Source organism: Eleutherodactylus coqui, chromosome 11, assembly GCF_035609145.1.
Source record: "Eleutherodactylus coqui strain aEleCoq1 chromosome 11, aEleCoq1.hap1, whole genome shotgun sequence".
NCBI classification, from domain to species: domain Eukaryota; kingdom Metazoa; phylum Chordata; class Amphibia; order Anura; family Eleutherodactylidae; genus Eleutherodactylus; species Eleutherodactylus coqui.
In genome coordinates this window covers 102,945,552-102,965,609 of record NC_089847.1, presented here as the reverse complement: position 1 = coordinate 102,965,609, position 20,058 = coordinate 102,945,552, and the positions used below count along the sequence as shown (strand labels likewise).

The 20,058-nt window shown below is 48.2% G+C and overlaps 1 protein-coding gene across 1 annotated transcript in view; it reads right to left on the bottom strand.

Annotated features, from left to right (window-relative positions):
- Positions 1-19,674, bottom strand: part of KCNQ1 (potassium voltage-gated channel subfamily Q member 1) — a 131,441-nt gene extending 111,767 nt beyond the window's left edge. The window contains exon 1 of the mRNA XM_066583214.1: positions 19,531-19,674. The gene's annotated coding sequence lies outside the window, so the exon portion shown is untranslated. The remainder of the gene's footprint in view (positions 1-19,530) is intronic.
- Positions 19,675-20,058: the final 384 nt, after the last annotated feature.

Below are 20,058 nucleotides of genomic sequence, written 5' to 3'. Positions count from 1 at the left end.
CTAGGAGCGGTGCCGTACAGATAACGTGGACTGTAGGACTGGTTTCATCCTGTGTATCCTCCCTGATCTCTGACCTTCATTCTGCCTGCAATTAAGAATTGTACCTGTATTGCTTTGAATAATTGTTTGCATAAGTTACTTCAAGTAAAGTTATACTGGGACCTAACTGTTCCTGAGGACCCGAGGTACTATACACAAGTCTCTGTGTTTATTATCCGCATAGCATACTGGTGTGTGGAAACTGTGGCGTCACGAGTGATATCTACTACTACTCCCCTCATCCTGTTTGACATTCCCAATCCTAGGGGTGTCGAAGGTGGCCTGCAATCCTGCTCTGGCATTGGTTGCGTGTCATCCCTCTGGGACCAGAGCTTGGTAAGTGCCGCCGTGACAAGCCAACACTTAACCATCCCAGCTCTACACGTTAGTCAAGTGTCTGGGGGTACCCCTCTGGGGAGTTGCACTTTTACATAGGAGTGAGGATTGCTCAGTGAATGGACTGAGCGGGTTGGAGATTACAAGTATGAATGTGTTTGTCTTGTGCCTATGTATTGTTAGTGTCTTCTATGTGAGTGAATTTGATGTATATTGCACCTCTGCATCACTGAATTGGGTAATGTCTGGAAAATGTATCTTCTTGTCAGTCACATGATCACGTTTCATATGTGTTTGCAAGGCGAGTGCAAGTTAGTAAGTTGGTCCTGTGAGTCTTGCAAGGGAGTGTGGAGTTTCACAGCAGTCTGGTGGAAGCAAGGAACTTATTGAGTAGGAGAAAATTTGCCTCGTCTTGTGAGGAGCACCAGAATGGAAGAGGCTGAGCAATGGCCTGATGTGTGCAATGGGCCCAATTCACCCAGACATGTATCCTTATTAATATGGAAAGCTATGAGTGAGACCGAGAGGAACCGCCATGCAGCGCTGGGTGCTTCTCCTAAATGTGAGTTGACCAGAACAGAGCTGAAGAGAGAAGGAGAGTGGCCAGGAACAGAACCCCGCGGAAAACTAAGACTGTGGAGTAATCTGATATCCTATGACTCCTCCCTGTCACACCACTATTCTGTGTGCACTGGTGATATGCTGGCACGTGCAAAGTTTATGGACTGCAAATAGTTTTCTTTACAAGTAAACGAGCTCAACTGTCCATTCCAGGTTTTACTCTGAAACGTTTCCCTGTGTGTGGACTACTTTATTCAACCATCCAGTTTCACCGCAGAGGACGGAACGGTGGCGTCACGAGTGACAAAACAAACTTAAGGTAAACTGCATCTTGGGTTACCCTGTGAAACTCCCTCAGCAGTAACTTGGTCGGGTCCCGTGGTACCCCCAGGGGAGGAGATGGTGGAGCCCTGTGACAAAGCCACAATCTACCAAGCTATCGCCACAGCTGTGGGCCAGCTTCTCGGACGCTGCACCGCCTGCCCGCCTCACAATAAACAGGCGGGCCTTCATAGATGAAATACTGCTAGAGATGAGCGAGCGTACTCGTCCGAGCTTGATGCTCGTTCGAGTATTAGGGTGTTCGAGATGCTCGTTACTCGAGACAAGCACCACGCGTTGCTCGACTCCATTACATTTCCTTCCCTGAGAAATTTGCGTGCTTTTCTGGCAAATAGAAAGACAGGGAAGGCATTACAACTTCCTCCTGTGACATTCCAGCCCTATCCCACCCCCCTGCAGTGAGTGGCTGGGGAGATCAGATGACACCCGAGTATTTAAATCTACCCCGCCCGCGGCTTGCCACAGATGCATGCTAACAGAGATCAGGGAAAGTGCTGTCTTGCTGTAGCTGCTATAGGGAGAGTGTTAGGTGTTATATTCGTCTTCAAGAACCCCAACGGTCCTTCTTAGGGCCACATCTGACAGTGTGCAGTACTGTTGAGGCTGCTTTTAGCAGTGTTGCACAATTTGTTTGTTTTTTTGTATATCGGGCGTGCAGACCATAGCGTCCTCAGTCTGCAGTCATTTTACAGAGTATAGGGGCAGTACTAGTGAGGCAAGGAAAGAGGTATACTGGCTATATAGGCAGTGGGCTTTTTCCCAAAGAGTGGAAAAAAATACTATATTTGGCCTGCCTGTGACTGTCTTCAGTTTACTGCGTCTCTGCTGGGGGGAGTAGTCGGTGATTATTACCCAACCTTGCGCCTAATTGCTTCCTGGCTCTGCTGTGCGTTCTGTAAGCGAAGTCAGCCTCCAACCACAGGCCAATAAGCGGCACATTTAATTACAGTGTTCTGTTTCTGCTCTACTCGTAATAAACCATGCTGAGGGGTAGGGGTAGGCCTAGAGGACGTGGACGCGGGCGAGGACGCGGAGGCCCAAGTCAGGGTGTGGGCACAGGCCGAGCTCTTGGTCCAGATGTATTGCAGCCGACTGCTGCGGGATTAGGAGAGAGGCACGTTTCTGGCGTCCCCACATTCATCTCACAATTAATGGGTCCACGCGGTAGACCTTTATTAGAAACTGAGCAGTGTGAGCAGGTCCTGTCGTGGATGGCAGAAAGTGCATCCAGCTATCTATTGACCACCCAGTCTTCTACGCCATCCACAGCTGCAACTCTGAATCCTCTGGCTGCTGCTCCTCCTTCCTCCCAGCCTCTTCACTCAATGAAAATGATACATTCTGGAGGAGCAGGCAGACTCCCAAGAACTGTTCTCGGGCCCCTGCCAAGATTGGGCAGCAATGGTTCCTCTCCCACCGGAGGAGTTTGTCGTGACCGATGCCCAACCTTTGGAAAGTTCCCGGGGTCCGGGGAATGAGGCTGGGGACTTCTGGCAACGGTCTCAAGAGCTTTCAGTGGGTGAGGAGGACGATGATGAGACACAGTTGTCTCAGGTAGTAGTAAGGGCAGTAAGTCCGAGGGAGGAGCGCACAGAGGATTCGGAGGAAGAGAAGCTGGACGATGAGGTGACTGACCCCACCTGGTTTGCTAAGCCTACTGAGGACAGTTCTTCAGAGGGGGAGGCAAGTGCAGCAGCAGGGCAGGTTGGAAGAGGCAGTGCGGTGGCCAGGGGTAGAGGCAGGGCCAGACCGAATAATCCACCAACTGTTTCCCAAAGCGCCCCCTCGCGCCATGCCACCCTGCAGAGGCCGAGATGCTCAAAGGTGTGCCAGTTTTTCACTGAGAGTACAGACGACCGATGAACTGTGGTGCGCAAGGTTTGTCGTGCCAAGATCAGCCGGGGAGCCACCACCACCAGCATGCGCAGGCATATGATGGCCAAGCACCCCACAAGGTGGGACGAAGGCCGTTCACTGCCTCCGGTTTGCACCACTGCCTCTCCCCCTGTGCCCCAACCTGCCACTGAGATCCACCCCCCCCTCTCAGGACACAGGCACGACACTCTTCCGGCCTGCACCCACACGCTCACCTCCGCTGTCCTCGGCCCCATCCAGCAATGTCTCTCAGCACAGCGTCCAGCCGTCGCTAGCACAACTGTTTGAGCGCAAGCGCAAGTACACCGCCACGTGCCCGCACGCTCAAGCGTTAAACATGCGCATAGCCAAATTGATCAGCCTAGAGATGCTGCCGTATAGGCTTGTAGAAAGGCAGGCTTTCAAAAACATGATGGCGGCGGCCCCACGCTACTCGGTTCCCAGTCGCCACTACTTTTCCCAATGTGCCGTCCCAGCCCTGCACGACCACGTCTCCCGCAACATTGTACGCGCCCTCAACAACGCGGTTACTGCCAATGTCCACTTAACAACGGACACGTGGACAAGCTCAGGCGGGCAGGGCCACTATATCTCCCTGACGGCACATTGGGTGAATTTAGTGGAGGCTGGGACAGAGTCAGAGCCTGGGACCGCTCACGTCCTACCCACCCCCAGAATTGCGGGCCCCAGCTCGGTGCTGGTATCTGCGGCGGTCAATGCTTCCTCCACTAAATCACCACTCTCCTCCTCCACCTCTGTCTCGCAATCAAGATGTGTCAGCAGCAGCACGTCGCCAGCAGTCGGTGTCGCGCGGCGTGGCAGCACAGCGGTGGCCAAGCGTCAGCAGGCCGTGCTGAAACTACTCAGCTTAGGAGAGAAGAGGCACACGGCCCACGAACTGCTGCAGGGTCTGACAGAGCAGACCGACCGCTGGCTTGCGCCGCTGAGCCTCCAACCGGGCATGGTCGTGTGTGACAATGGCCGTAACCTGGTGGCGCTAGGCAGCCTCACGCACGTGCCATGCCTGGCCCACGTCTTTAATTTGGTGGTTCAGCGGATTCTGAAAGGCAACCCACGCTTGTCAGACCTGCTCGGAAAGGTGCGCCGGGTCAGCGCACATTTCCGCAAGTCCAACACGGACGCTGCCACCCTGTGGACCCTGCAACATTGGTTTAGTGCGTTTTGGAGGAGGAGGAGCATGAGTAGGAGGGGGAAGAGACAGCCGGGCCCACTGCTGAGGGTACCCATGCTGCTTGCCTGTCATCCTTTCAGCGTGTATGGCCTGAGGGGGAGGAGGATCCTGAAAGTGATCTTCCTAGTGAAGACAGCCATGTGTTGCGTACAGGTACCCTGGCACACATGGCTGACTTCATGTTAGGATGCCTTTCTCGTGACCCACGCGTTACACGCATTCTGGCCACTACGGATTACTGGGTGTACAGATTACTGGGTGTATACACTGCTCGACCCACGGTATAAGGAGAACCTTTCCACTCTCATACCCGAAGAGGAAAGGGGTTCGAGAGTGATGCTATACCACAGGACCCTGGCGGACAAACTGATGGTAAAATTCCCATCCGACAGCGCTAGTGGCAGAAGGCGCAGTTCCGAGGGCCAGGTAGCAGGGGAGGCGCGGAGATCAGGCAGCATGTACAGCACAGTCAGGGGGACACTCTCTAAGGCCTTTGACAGCTTTCTGGCTCCCCAGCAAGACTGTCACCGCTCCCCAGTCAAGGCTGAGTCGGCGGGAGCACTGTAAAAGGATGGTGAGGGAGTACGTAGCCGATCGCACGACCGTCCTCGGTGACGCCTCTGCTCCGTACAACTACTGGGTGTCGAAGCTGGACACATGGCCTGAACTCGCACTGTATGCCCTGGAGGTGCTTGCTTGCCCTGCGGCTAGCGTCTTGTCAGAGAGGGTGTTTAGTGCGGCTGGGGGAATCATCACGAATAAGCGTACCCGCCTGTCAACTGACAGTGCCGACAGGCTTACACTCATCAAGATGAACAAAGCCTGGATTTCCCCAGATTTCTCTTCTCCACCAGCGGCAGCAGCGGTACCTAAACAATACGTAGGCTGCATCCACGGATGGAAGCATCGTTCTCTATCACCATAAAAAACGGGGACCTTTTAGCTTCATCAATCTGTGTATTATATTCATCCTCCTCCTCCTGCTCCTCCTCCTGAAACCTGACGTAATCACGCCGAACGGGCAATTTTTCTTAGGCCCACAAGGCTCAGTCATATTACTTTTGTAAACAATGTTTATACGTTTCAATTCTCATTAAAGCATTGAAACTTGCACCTGAACCAATTTTTTATTTTAACTGGGCTGCCTCCAGGCCTAGTTACAAATTAAGCCACAGTACGCTAAGCGATTAATGGGTTTCACCTGCCCTCTTGGTTGGGCATGGGCAATTTTTCTGAGGTACATTAGTACTGTTGGTACACCACTTTTTTGGGGCCTTCGCCTACAGTGTAATCCTAGTAATTTTTATGGGCTTCGCCTGCACTCATGGTACAGCAAGGTGTGTGGGGTTGGCCTACACTTTTGCTACATAAATGTAACTGGGGCCTGTCTTGACTGCTACTACTACTGAAATGGAACTAATACTGTGCTCCCCCTATACTGCTGCTTTGGAATTGTTACTGGGGCCTGTCTTGACTGCTACTATTACTGAAATGGGCGGTTGGGCAGCATGTTACCCAGGAGAAGTGGCAGCAGAGTGTCATGCAGGCAGTGATTGTGCTTTGTTGGAGGTAGTGTGGTGCTTAGCTAAGATATGCCTTACTAATGAGGGTTTTTCAGAAGTAAAAATTGTTGGGGGGTGGGGGGTGGCACTCTTGCCACTATTGTGGCTTAATAGTGGGACCTGGGAACTTGAGATGCAGCCCAACATGTAGCCCCTCGCCTGCCCTATCCGTTTCTGTGTTGTTCCCATCACTTTCTTGAATTGCCCAGATTTTCACAAATGAAAACCTTAGCGAGCATCGGCGATATACAAAAATGCTCGGGTCGCCCATTGACTTCAATGGGGTTCGTTACTCGAAACGAACCCTCGAGCATCGCGGGAAGTTCGACTCGAGTAACGAGCACCCGAGCATTTTGGTGCTCGCTCATCTCTAAATACTGCCTGTTTACATAGTCCAATCGGTCATTGGTTTTTATGCTCATGAGCAATTACCCTTCAGATTCTGGTGAGCCAGCAAGAATCTGAACAATTATCGTTCTGTGTAAAATGGCCTTGAAAGACAAGATATAACAGTATAGCCTGCAGGTTTTTGCACGTGTGTTTCCTCATGGTAGGGAGTGACCAGTTTAGAGAAGCTCAGAGAGACCAAGGGAGTTTCATAAAAATGTCTGTGCAGACAAAGTGAGGAGCAGCCACCAAGAATGGAAGAAGCGGCTGGACCAACGGTGCCAAGGACCCCACAGCGTATAGGGAGGAGAGGGCATCTACATCCCACTGTTACCCAACACCAAGGCAGTGGTATTGAAGAGGTCTGTGCAGGGGGCACAAGGAAGAGGAAAGGCTTCCTGTTGTGCACTTTGTTCCCCTGGGACTGTTAGGTGTAAAAACCTGTCCAGAATGGCAGTCATGGACATTGTGGGACTATGAAGAATGAATGCTAGTGCAAGGCTTTGCATATGGGTGAGGTTTATTATGGTTGTAATGGCACAGCAAAGCACTCAATATAGCGAGAAGGCAGCGCAGTGTGTGAGACGTTTGCTGAAGTGACAGCAACGCTGGGTGTCCAGTGTGGAAAGGACACAGCTCCTGAGCATGAGAGGTGAGACTATAGATATCGGCATTTAGTGACGGCCCAGTATTATGACATGTGGCTTGCTGTTTAAAAAAATAAAAATAAAAAATACGTACAACACTTACCTATTCCTCTCCAGGCAGACTTCTTACCGCATCTTCTCCTCCCCAATTTTCTCCCGCCTCCTCCAGTCCCCTGGGTCATGTCACCTCCAGATGGCCAGATCCTCTTTTTCCTGTGAGGTTATGTACATTCTCGACATTCTGCTTCCTGCAGGGCAGAGTACCCGGTCACTAGTGACGTAGCATTCACTACCTAGCAGGGAATGCCGAATCCTCGGCAGTCTGCATGCGCGATGTACTGCCGCTAATGTTCATATAGTAGTTAGAGCAGCAAGACCCCACGCCTGTGCACTAAAGGAGGTTGCCGAGAATTTAGCATGTCCTGCTAGGCAGTGAACACTATGTCACTAGTGACTGAGTACACCTACCTACAGAATGCCAGCAACGTACGCTTCATCACAGGAAGAAGAGGATCGGGCCGGTTGTTGGTGAGGCGAGTTGGGGGACTGGAGGAACCAGAAGATGATCCGTGAGGAGAGGATCTGGTAAGAAGATGGCCTGGGGAGGAATAGACAAGTATACATTTTTTAATTTATTTTGTAATGACAGAACCCCTTTAAGTATACAGGCCCACCTATGGAGCCAAATAACAAAATGTGCTTGTTTGGAAAAATTTTTGTGCTTTGTCTGTCTGTCACCATGACACCATCATGTACCATCCACCTGCTATGGTGCTTTCACATCTGCGCTGGGGATTCTGCTTTCCTGCTCCGTTTGGGGAGCAGAAGGGGGAATCCCTGTGGCCAAACGGTTTTATTTCTGGACAGAACCAAACAGTGCTTGGCGGACCCCATTGACTATAATGGGGTCTGCCCGCTTTCCGCCCAACTTATGGACATAAGAAAAAAATAAATTGCTTCCTGTATTTTCAGTTGCATCTGGAACGACGTAGATGTGAAGTCACCCTTACATAATCATAAGAAAACATTGTATAAGAAGGGTTTTTTCTAATTTTGTTATAGTCACTTAGATAATACACTGCAATACTTCTGCCTTTGTTAGGCCCCCAGCTGCCATGCTAACTCATGAACATCCTGCAAATATCCAATCCCTCTGTTAAACCACTTAGGTAGTCAGAATTGAGGCACCTGCAGCAGATGGGTAGGCACATCCCTTATGAAGGATCCACTAGCACTGGGGTTCTAGGTTTTAATCTGAAGGACATCATCAGAACGTGATTTTACTCAAGAACATGTCAACAACAGGGGACGTCTATATAGATACTCCACAACCCCCATGTAAAGGGCCTTTTACACAGCCCAATATCAGGGACGGTCACTCCCAGATCACAAAGACAACAATCGGCTGTTGAAGCAGTGAATGATCATTCGGTATTGGCTCTACAATCTTCCTGTATGGTGATGAACACCCATCTGCCATGTGTGAAGGGCAGCGAACGAGCACCGACTGGCGGGCTTTGTAGATCAGTGCTCGTTACAACTAACCGAGAATCAGACAACATAAAAGCACCTTTGGGATCCTGTTAAACACAGCAGATTAACTGCCCACAACTAGTGCCAATTAACGATCTAGCAAGTCCATCGGCGCTTCTTGAAAACTCTTGTACTGTATGCTGCGAACAATTGTTTGTACGCTACATTGAGGAGTTTGCTTGCATTCGGCAAGGATTAGGAATACATGTTCATATCAAAGCTCATTCAGGCGATCATCGCTCCATATAGAAGACCCTTGGATCGAACAGATAAAAATTATACCACTGTAGTTATAACCTCTTCTCCAACTCTGGCATCAACGGTGTCCAATATGAGCACCCGGGGATTAACAGTGAATACATTTTGACACAATTCTTTGTACGGTCACTCATTAAGGCACTATACAGCTATTGTGTACACACATCTAACACCCACTGGCGCCAGCTTTTAATGGATCGCACTTGTTTGCGTTTCCCCATTCACTTTGAAAAAAGAAGAAGACAACAAAAGACAATCCAACGGTATTCAGCACCCCCCCTCCACCCCCCACAGTCATAATACCGTATTCGCCAACTCCCACAAGTTCAGACATGTAATACAAAGAGCAGGCTTCGCAATATATCCTTTTATAAGACAGGTGAAAAGGAGAGTTTATACTACAAACAGAACTATCAGAATACATACTGTACCTATTATTGGGATATACAATATAAACCTCCTGTGTCAAAAATGAGCTGCTCAACCCGGTGGGTTGGCCACCAGCTGCTGCATCCAGGTAGGGAATGAAGGAATGTGAGGCATGCATGAGCACTAGAGATGAGCGAACGTACTCGGTAAGGCTGATTTCGTAATCGAGCACCGCGATGTTCGAGTACTTCACTACTCGGGTGAAAAGTACTCGGGGGCGCTGTGGGGCGGGGGGTTGCAGAGGGGAGTGGGGGGTAGCAGCGGGGAACAGGGGGGGGCCCTCTCTCCCTCCCTCTCCCCCCCCCCACTCCCCGCTGCAACCCCCCGCTCACCCACAGCGCACCCGAGTACTTTTCACCCGAGTAGTGAAGTACTCGAAAATCGCGGTGCTCGATTGCGAAATCGCTCTTATCGAGTACGTTCGCTCATCTCTAATGAGCACAGCTCTCTATATTTTCTACATATGGAAGCAGCCAAATAAGAATCTCCCTCATTGGGGTAAACGGGTCAGGGAACTCATGTTGCTTAAAAAAAAAAAAAAAGAAAAAAAAAAAGGGTCCAAAAGGTGCACTTGACATGCCATAAGAGATGGGAATACTTCTGCTATGGTCTCCAGTATTACTGATGTAAAGGGTAGAGTAGTCTACAGAACTAATCTTATCGTCAAAATTACTTGAACCCTGAGGAACCCCTTTAATGTTTTTAGGGTATGTCAAGGTTCACAGGTATCTGGTCAAAAAGCAGATCCATCATAGCTGTTCATTCTCCTTTATAGTGCTTGTGAACCAAACCAATGGAACCCCGTTTCAGGTTGAACTTTGCTAGCGCAGTAGGCCGGACCAAGGAGGAGGGCAGAGAAAATGATGGTAGTCACGGTGGCATGGCTTCTCCTCTCCAATGGAAAAACACGGTCTGGCTCGGTGCTGCACAGTGGTAAATTGTTAGTTTTTATTTTGTGCTGCCCGCGTGGTCAGGCAGGGTAAGATGGGGATACCCCTGTGGGGCACTATCTGTGGAGTTAGGCAAAAGAGGTTTTGTCACAACGCCAGTCTGTATACGGGTAGGGACCGGTTCCGAACAAAAAATGATTATAAAAAGTGGAGAACTAAACAAAAATGGGGGTAGTACCTCCATTTCCCTGGAGCATGTAGTGTGATACCTCAGTGCAGGGGTAAAGTTAGTGGAAAGGGACCTCAGGAGTCAGGTTGTAAAGTAACCCAAAAACAGTTTTTCTCCCCCCCCCCCCCCCCCCCCCCCCCCCCCAAGAGCAGATAAGAGTTCAGAGTGATGTTCTTCACACAGTTCACAAAAGATGACTTTGAAATAAACGGTTACATTTGTAGGCATTAAGCACTTCTGCATTTTCCTCAGGGGATTGGTACAAGAAACTACATTTGTACACTTTGCTTTTGCTTCCAGCTTTTCTCCCTGGCCATCTTAGTTTCTTTACTCTTTGTAGCTTCTCCTCTTTGCCATTTAGATCTCTGCTCGCACCTAGTCAGTTCTTGCTCTTGAGTACTCACACTTGAGATGTTTTTCCTTCCCACCACACTGGCTAGTCTGAGATAACTTGGCAGAGGCTTTCTCCTTCTCCCCAGTCTCTATCTCAGGCTTCTCTGGACAACACTGACTTAAGCCCTGCCCACTCCTTTTATACTATCACTCTAGCGCAACCATATATGGAACAAGGTCACATGACACACAACAAGATACATTTTCCATACATGACCTAGACAGTAACCCATTCAGTGCTGCAGAGGTGCAATACACATCATATAAGACACTGGCAACATGTAGGCATAAGACAAATGCATTCATACCTATGGAGGGGCTCCATTAACTCTGGGCCACTACAATAGCATCAGTGAAAACATAGCTAATGTGAAGGAACATATTGGAAGGCACGGGATTCACATACATGCATTTTGTAGCGCTGTCGCATCGCCAGAACATTGTGTAATTTTGTAGCCCATGTGAAGTGCAAATTATAGGTTGCTTTGATTGCCCCATGGTGGCAACCTGCGACTCCACTGATCTTTGGTTATGGGACTAAAGTTGCCATATAACCTGCACCTACCCTCCCAGGTTTCTATACGGTAAACTTATGACGAAAGAAAGTCCTTGTAGTACAGGCTTGGCAAATTTACACATATCGGTAAAAGCCTTGTTCTAAAGCACTGCAGACAAAAATTCAGGGGAGTTGTCTCACCAGAAGAAGTTCTCCTATTTGAAGGATAGGGAATAACTAGCTGACTGATGTGGGTCCAGCCTCTGGAACCACAGTTCACTTCAGTTAACTTACAGCACACCTCAGGATTTTTAAACCCGTTGAAGATAACTAATAAGTCAATAGGATGCAGGCCAAAGGTATAGGGGTCAGAGCCTCCAAAAACCCCAATAAAGATATATTCCAATTTCTCAATAACAGAATGGCAGCATCCAAGGCGTAATGCAAAACAGAGATTTATTCCTCCAGAATCTTGCTATGTTTCGACCCTCTTGGAACCCCCAGTGATCAAGAGAACAGGAGTGCCAGAGGTCCCTAAATGAAGACAGCCAAAAATGCGCACCACCATTCTATTCATTTCAATGGAACTGCCAAGTGCAACCACTCAGCCATCTCTGGCAGTTCCATTCACATGAATGGTTGCAAAATAAAAATAAAAAATAAAAGGAGAATCCGGCACTCAAGAGTAGGCAGAATATATTAAAACATGGAGATACATACACCCAAATACACTTATATGGCTTAAGATGCAAACCAAGTATAAAAGGTGTATGTATCACCACGTTCAATATATTCTGCCCACTCTTGAACGCCTATTTTTTTTAATTTTTTTTTTTACATTTTTGAAGCGTTTAACATTTTACCAAGATTGACTTTTGGGTGTACTAGTGCTCTCCCTATATGTCCAGTTATTTACATTGATTTAAGGCTATCAAAGACTACAGGTGTGATGACGTACCTGGTCAGGGTGTATCTGAACACCAGGTTATCAGCCTTCTATATCTTTCTATCTTTGAAATTCCCTATACCAAAAATCGATTGATCGAGCCACATACCTCAGATGGGACAGTTTCCATTCCAAACACATTGTCTGCAGCCAGGCCATCAGATACAACCGGATCTGCTCCTACCCAACAGACAGAGAGGAATATCTATACCATCTTCAAAGGACATTTATAAATCAGGGCTACCATCCAACCTCAATTGATGACCAAATAACCAGAGCCACCAGGATACCCAGAAATCAACTACTCCAATACACAGAGAAGGAAGGAAATGATTGTGTGCCTCTAGTAGTGACCTACAATTCACAGCTAGAGGGGCTAAGGAAAACCGCAAAGAAACTCCATCATACCCTACACAAGGATGACCGTCTGAAAACCATATTCCCTGACCCTCCGCTTCTGTGTTACAGGCAACCTCCAAATTTGAGGAACTTTAAAATCAGGAGTGCATTGCCCTCTGACACACAAAAAGGAACTTATCTCTGCAATGTAAGCAGCTGTAAGACATGCTCACATGTACAGACAAGATACAAATGTCCAACACACAGCAGGACTATAAGTTCGGGGGGGGACATTCACATGTTCCACGTCTGATGTTGTGTATCTGATACTGTGCAGTGAATGTCCTGTTGGGGGTCTTTATATTGGAGAAACAGAACAAAAACAGAAAGCGAGGAGGAGATCTCATCGCCACACAATTAAATAGAGCAAGACAGAATTACCTGTGGCTGAGCACTTTTCTAGTCACGGATACAACATAGAACACATGAAAGGCAATTTCAAATCACAAAGCTATAGAAGAATTTGGGAGTACAAATTTACAACAACGTTTGACACTTTTAACGGGGGTAAATTCTTCAAGAGGATAGAGAAATCTATAGCACAGATAACACTGGTGACCACCTAACACTAATTCAGAGACCATAAAACCTTCACATCTTTACCAGTAAGTAATTATTTCACTATCACTATGCATCCTGTTGTGATATTCTTTTAAGTGCAAATTAATCACATCCATGTCTGTGGCTTGTCAGAAGTATGTGTGTATATATATGCCTCTTCGGATCCATTTCATTATGCCTGAGGAAGAACCCCGAATGGTTTGAAAACTCGCTATAACATCCTGTCTTTTGTTAGCTATTAAAAAGGAATCATATCTACAAGATTACTTAGTTTCTCTTGCTAAGAACAAACTAATTTTTTCTATCTTTGGGTGCTGTCCAATTTTTAACATCTATAGAGTTCAATTGGGTTGCAGAAGTTGGAACCCCACCCATTTTCCCCTATCCTGTGGATAGAGCATAGCTTCTCATATGCATTGCAGTTAATGGGAACCTGTCAGCACGTTTGAGTCTCATGGGATGCCGAGAAGCTGTGTCTCATTTACTCCGCACATAGCCTTCTGGAAAAAAAAGTCATGTTGGGTGTGTGTCAATTTGTCACGGCCACAGTAGAGAACGTGGGGTCCTGATAAGCATGAGACAGCTTCCCAGTCCCCGCTTCCTCACCTTTGAGCCTTACAGGGGCAAGTATAATTGGCTTGAAGTGAGGAGGCTGCTGTTTACACTAAACAATCATCATTCAGGCTGCATAGAATCCTGAAGAATGATCGTTCAGTGTAAACAGCAGCAGTTCAGTACTGAATGGCCACTGTGTTAAGTGAATGGAGAGGGGCGGGCAGCGTGAGGGGAGAAATCTCCGCCAGTGGCCCTGGCCCCCTGCTGCCGCTCTGTCAGAGAGCCAGCGATACTCGCTACTGTGTAACAGCACGCCAGCAAGTACATGCGGTGATGAATGTCTGGCATCGTTTGCCCGACAGCCAACCCGTGTAAATGCGGCTTAAAAGAGGTTATCCTGGAGGAACTCAAGGAAAAAAAAACTGTAGAACTCCGTATCAATATGGGTTCACGAGAGATCGCTCATGTCAAACCCATCTGATGAGTTCCTATGAGGAGCTAAGTTCCAGACTGGCCCAGGGAGAGTCATTAGATCTTGTTATCTGGACTTTTCCAAAGAGTTTGATACTGTGCCACATAAAAGGAGAATGTGTGTAAGTGGGGAAGTAACTGGGCAGTGATAGGGTGGGTATAAATGGTACATACTCTGATGGGGTCAGTGTTACTAGTGGGGTAACATGGGTCGTTTTTGGGAGTTATTTTTAATATAGTAACATAGTATGCAAGGCCAAATGAAGACAATGTCCATCTCGTCCAGCCTGTTTATCCCTCCTATGTTGTTGATCCAGAGGAAGGCAAAAAAAAAACAAGAGGCAGGAGCCAATTAGCCCTTTTGGGGGGAAAATTCCTTCCTGACTCCCTAATGGGAATCAGACTAAGCGCTGCGGAATAAGTTAGCGCTATACAAAGATTATTATTAATCCCTGGATCAATCCCTAATAGTTCCTACCTGCCTGTATACCCGGATTAACAATTAACCCAAGATTTATATCCTGTAATATCCTTCCGCTCCAGAAAGACATCAAGTCCCCTTTTAAACTCCTCTATGGATTTTGCCATCACCACGTCCTCAGGCAGAGAGTTCCACAGTCTCACTGCTTTTACAGTAAAGAACCATATTCTGTGCTGGCGATGAAACCTGCTTTCTTCTAGACGTAGCGGATGCCCTCTTGTTACTGTCGCAGTCCTGGGTGTAAACAGATCATGGGAGAGATCCTTGTATTGCCCCCTCATGTATTTATACATAGTTATTGGATCACCCCTTAGTCGTCTTTTTTCCACAGTAAATAATCCCAATTTTGATGCCTCTCTGGGTATTCCAGTCCTTTCATTCCATGTATTAGTTTAGTTGCCCGTCTTTGAACCCCCTCCAGCACTGTAACATCTTTCCTGAGCATCGGTGACCAGAACTGTGCGCAGTATTCCATGTGAGGCCTGACAAGTGCCTTATATAGTGGGAGGATAATGTTCTCGTCCTTCGCCCCTATACCTCTTTTAATATACCCCAAGACTTTATTAGCTTTTGCAGCAGCTGACTGGCATTGGTTACTCCAGTTTAGTCTACAATCCACTAGTACCCCCAGGTCTTTTTCCATATTACTTTTCCCTAGCAGTACCTTATTAAGTGTTCCCACGGTCTCTTCTGAAGTGGTTGTAACCCTGTAAATTCACCACCCAATCGTACTTTTCATCAAGCTATGTTTCCGTTATTCCGACTAGATCATAGTTTTCATCGGCCATTCTCGCTTCAAGCTCACCCACTTTACCGATCAGACTTCTTGCATTCGTGGTCATACAATTTATATCGTTTTTTTGTTGTATAAATTCATTTTGTTACTAATGGTACTATTGGCTGATCTGTCAGTTCTAACTGTACTAACCCCAACCCCTGCTCGACCCCCACTCCCCTTGCTTAGACCCAGGTCGCTAGCTAGACTGACTACCCCCCTATTTCTCTTTTTGCCCTCCACCCAGTCCCTAGTTTAAACACTCCTCCAGCCTTCTAGCCATCTTATCCCCCAGCACAGCTGCACCCTCCCCATTAAGATGCAGCCCGTCCCTACGGTAGAGCCTGTAGCCGACAGCAAAGTCAGCCCAGTTCTCCAGGAACCCAAATCACACCTTCTTACACCAACTCTGGAGCCACTTGTTTACCTCCCTAAGATCCTGCTGCCTTTCTAGTGTGGCTTTAGGTGCAGTTAGTATTTCCTCGCCCTAAGCTTGGACCCCAAGTCCCAGAAATCATTTTTGAGGGCCCTCCAATTTGTTAATTGGTGCCAACATGCACCATGACCGCTGGATCCTCTTCAGCCCTCCGAGTAATCTGTCAATCCGATCCGCAATGTGTCGAACTCGAGCGCCAGGAAGACAACACACTGTTCGATGATCCCAGTCTTTATGGCAGATTGCCCTATCTGTACCCCTTATAATTGAGTCCCCCACCACTAGGACCTGTCTAGTCTGCCCTGCGCTCCCCGTCCACGTCTCACTGGAGCAGTCATCTCCCTGGCATTCAGAGGGCATGTCGTGCTGCAGAGGTGCTGGCTCTGCCAACGTTGCAGACTTGTTGGGTTGTGCCAATTTAGGACTAGCCTTCCTGGTTCTCTTCCCTCTACCCGTCCTTCTATCTGTTACCCTGCTAGTTGCCTGCTCCCCCTGCTCTTCCGTACTACCATCCGCCCCCGCCTCTACCCCAGCGAGTGCCTGCTCAGTGAGCACCAAACTCCTTTCCATGATGTCAATGGCTCTCAGTGTTGCCACATATTTATTAATGACCAGTAGAAGGATTGTGCAGTAAAATATCAATATTTGCAGATTATACAAAATTAGTTAATTAACACAATAGTGGACAGCATGCGGTTACAAATGGATCTGGGGAAGTTTCAGTTTTCACGGCCAGCTGAATTACGCTACCATCTGGGGCGTAGAAGCTTGTGAACGGGCGCACAGATCTACCGTTTGTGTGCCCGTTCACATGACGTGGGCCGAGGTCACCATGGCACATCCGCCGAGGTCACCATGCTGTTGCCCCTGTTCTCTCCTTCCCCCTCACAGGCTCACCTCTGCTCTCCTCCTTGCTTATTTATTGCAATGGGAGGGAGCTGGATGAGCCGGGCGCTTTTACATCTCAGGAATATAGCCATGTGATCTGATGCATTGGAATCCAGTGCCACCCCGTCTCCTCCCATTGCTGGCTGTGGACAAGGGGTGGGAGGGGGTGGAGCCTAGTCCCACCCCCATCCCGTCCCCTCCCATTGCAAAGAGTCAGTGGGGAGGAGAGCAGAGGGAGGGAGTTTAGCAGCCACGCTGCTAAACTCCCTCCCACCTCCGGCCCAAAAGATAGTTCCAGGACTATCTTTTGGGCCCGATGTTAAAGCGCCAGGCGCTATATTGGCCTGGCCAGGTGCTTTTACGTCTCAGGAATACAGCCATGTAATCTGATGCATTGGAATCCAGTGCATCAGATTACAGTGTATATGGGTCAGCCGTGAAAACAGACAGCTGATCTACGCTCATGGGAAAGAGGCCCAACACTGATAGTTATACACGTGGACAGGAAATACATGTCACCATTACATACTAAGGCCATTTTCACACGGCCAAGAACATTGAGCGAGATTTGATGCACGAATACGAATCCCATTCTTTTGAATAGAGTCACATACATAAGCAGCATGTCCTCTTTTCACATTCCTCGGAATGCATTGCCCATTGCCTTCAATGGGACAGGAAAACACATTGCATGGCTATGCGGAGTTTCCTATTGAAAACAATGGAAAACACTTACCGATCCTCCAACGCAGCTGAAAGCCACACTGGAGGATCCCAACCTTACTGCAGAGGGGCGGAGAGGAGGCAGAGAGGGGGCGGGAGCTCAGTTCCTGCTCCTGGCTCTTCCATCCTTACGCGAGGTGACTTTGCCTGAAAAACATCTTCATCCACGGGTACCACACACATTCGCAAGGGAGATATCGCACTCGCCCATGTGTAGGAAGCCCAAATGAGAAACCATTGGGTAACACTGACATGGAAACGTACTTGGGGGTTTTAATTAACAGTAGACTTAGTTTCAGAGGCCCGTGTGACGCAGAGCATTAAGGCAGCAGAAATGCAGGTTCAATCCCCAGTTAGTTCAGGTAGCCAGCTGAAGGTTGACTCAGCCTTCCATACTTCCGACGTCAATAAAATGAGTACCCAGCCTGCTGAGGGGTAAAGATGACTGGGGAAGGCACCCCGCAAGAAACAGTCCACCAAGAAAACATCACGGTATGATTTCCCCCTAGGTGCTTGCACCAGGGGACTATACCCAATTGGAGCAACCAGTGTCAGGCAGCATCATGGTGTGCATCATGAAAGGTCATGGAGCACATGACGAGAACATTGTTCTTCCTCTTTACAAGTCACTGGTCAGACCACACATGTAAAATGGTATATAGTTTTGGCCACCGGTACTCAAGAAGAACATATCTGAGCTTAAGCAGGTAGAAGGCGGGCAACAATACCCAGAGAGGTTATCAAAATTGGCGTTAGTTTAGAAAAAAAAAAAACACGTCTGAGGGGCAATATAATAACTTTGTATAAATATATGAGGGGACAATACAGAGATCTCTCCCATCATCTATGTATAACCAGGATTGTAACAAGGGGGCGCCCTCCACGTCTAGAGGAAAGAAGGTTTCTACACCAACATAGAAGAGGGTTCTTTACTGTAAGAGCAGTGAAACTATAGAACTCTCTGCCTGAGGACCTCGTGCTGACAAATTCGATAACATAGTGCAAGAGGGACACGCTTTTCTTGAGCAATACAAATATTATGTTATAAATCGCTAAATACTTCAGAAGAGTTGGTGATCCAAGGATTATTCCGATTGGAGTCAGAAAGGAATTTTTTCCCATAAATGGGGAAAGAAATTGGCTTCTACCTCATTGATTTTTTATTTTTGCCTTCGGTAGAATCAACATTGGAGCGATGTGGGGGGGGGGGGGGGTGTAACAGGCTGAACTGGATGGACGCCTTTTTTTTTTCCCCAACTTTAGGGTGAATTCACACGAACGTATATTGGCTCGGTTTTCACGCCGAGCCGATATACGTCGTCCTCATCTGCAGGGGGGGGGGGGGGAGGATGGAAGAGCCAGGAGCAGGAACTGAGCTCCCGCCCCCTCTCTGCCTCCTCTCCGCCTCTCTGCACTATTTGCAATGAAAGGAGGCGGGATGGGGGTGGGGCTAAGTGCAGAGGGGCGGAGAGGAGGCGGAGAGGAGGCAGAGAGGAGGCGGGAGCTCAGAGCACTGCTCCTGGCTCTTCCAGCCTCCCCCCCCCCACACACACACCTGCAGAGAGAGACGACGTATATCGGCTCGAAAACCCAGCAGATATACGTTCGTGTGAATCCAGCCTTACACTCTGTTACTATCCATTTATACGTAGGACCGTGACAGTAACAAGGGATGGCACCCTCTATGTCTAGAGGACAGAAGGTATCTACATCACCGGTCTTTACGATAATGGCTCATTCACACAAGCATAAATACACCGCAGATTGCTAGAGTTTGGTTGATTTCAATGGACTCATTAACAGCTGCAAGTTTTTCACACAATTTCGGTTGCAGGAAACAAAATGCAGCCTGTCCTTTAAGGCGGAATAGCCGATTGATCCTGCTTACTATGTAACCTTATCCGGTACGTCACATAAAAGCACCAAACCGTACACAAACCATGAAGACATTGATATAACTGTACACCCTAGCCAGTGCCGCCACCTATAGCCAAGTCTTACATCAAACTTAGAGCCCACAAATATAGGAACATCCCGGATTTAAAGTCTTATCCTTAGAAACAGTCTCGCCATCCGTCACAGAGTATAACTATGGAGAAACACCACGAAGCCGGGCGGCCACCTACCTGCTCCCCCAGCATTGCTGCAGATGTTGCCTGAAGACCAGGGAAGGAGGAAAGCTCTAGGAAGTGGAGGGCTTCCTCTAGGATCTCACGCCTGCAGCTTGGTAACTTTCTGATACAAGTTCCTCAGAGATTCATTTCCTCCTTGATTTCAAGCCTAAAAAAAAAAAACCCCTCTTCCTCGTAATGGGATTTCAGGCTCAACTTTTACCCATCGGACTCGGAAGACTTGTGTGCAAGTAGTGATCCAGGAAACATGTCCATCAGCACAGCGAGGAGTCCCTGCTGGCAGCCATCAGAGTTATTGTAACCTGAGACCTCTTAAAAAACCTCCTCAACTTCTTGCCATTGTTAACCCCTAAATCCCCGCCTTCTCTTTAAATACCAGCAGCCCAGCATTGTTTAAGGTTTGCCGCCATTCTTCATTACTTCTTCATGCACTTTTTAAATAACGTAGTTGCGCAAGCCTCTTCAGTTGCGCGCAACACCCCCTTCCCGACCTGATTTAATAGGCTTTTCCGTCTAATGAGG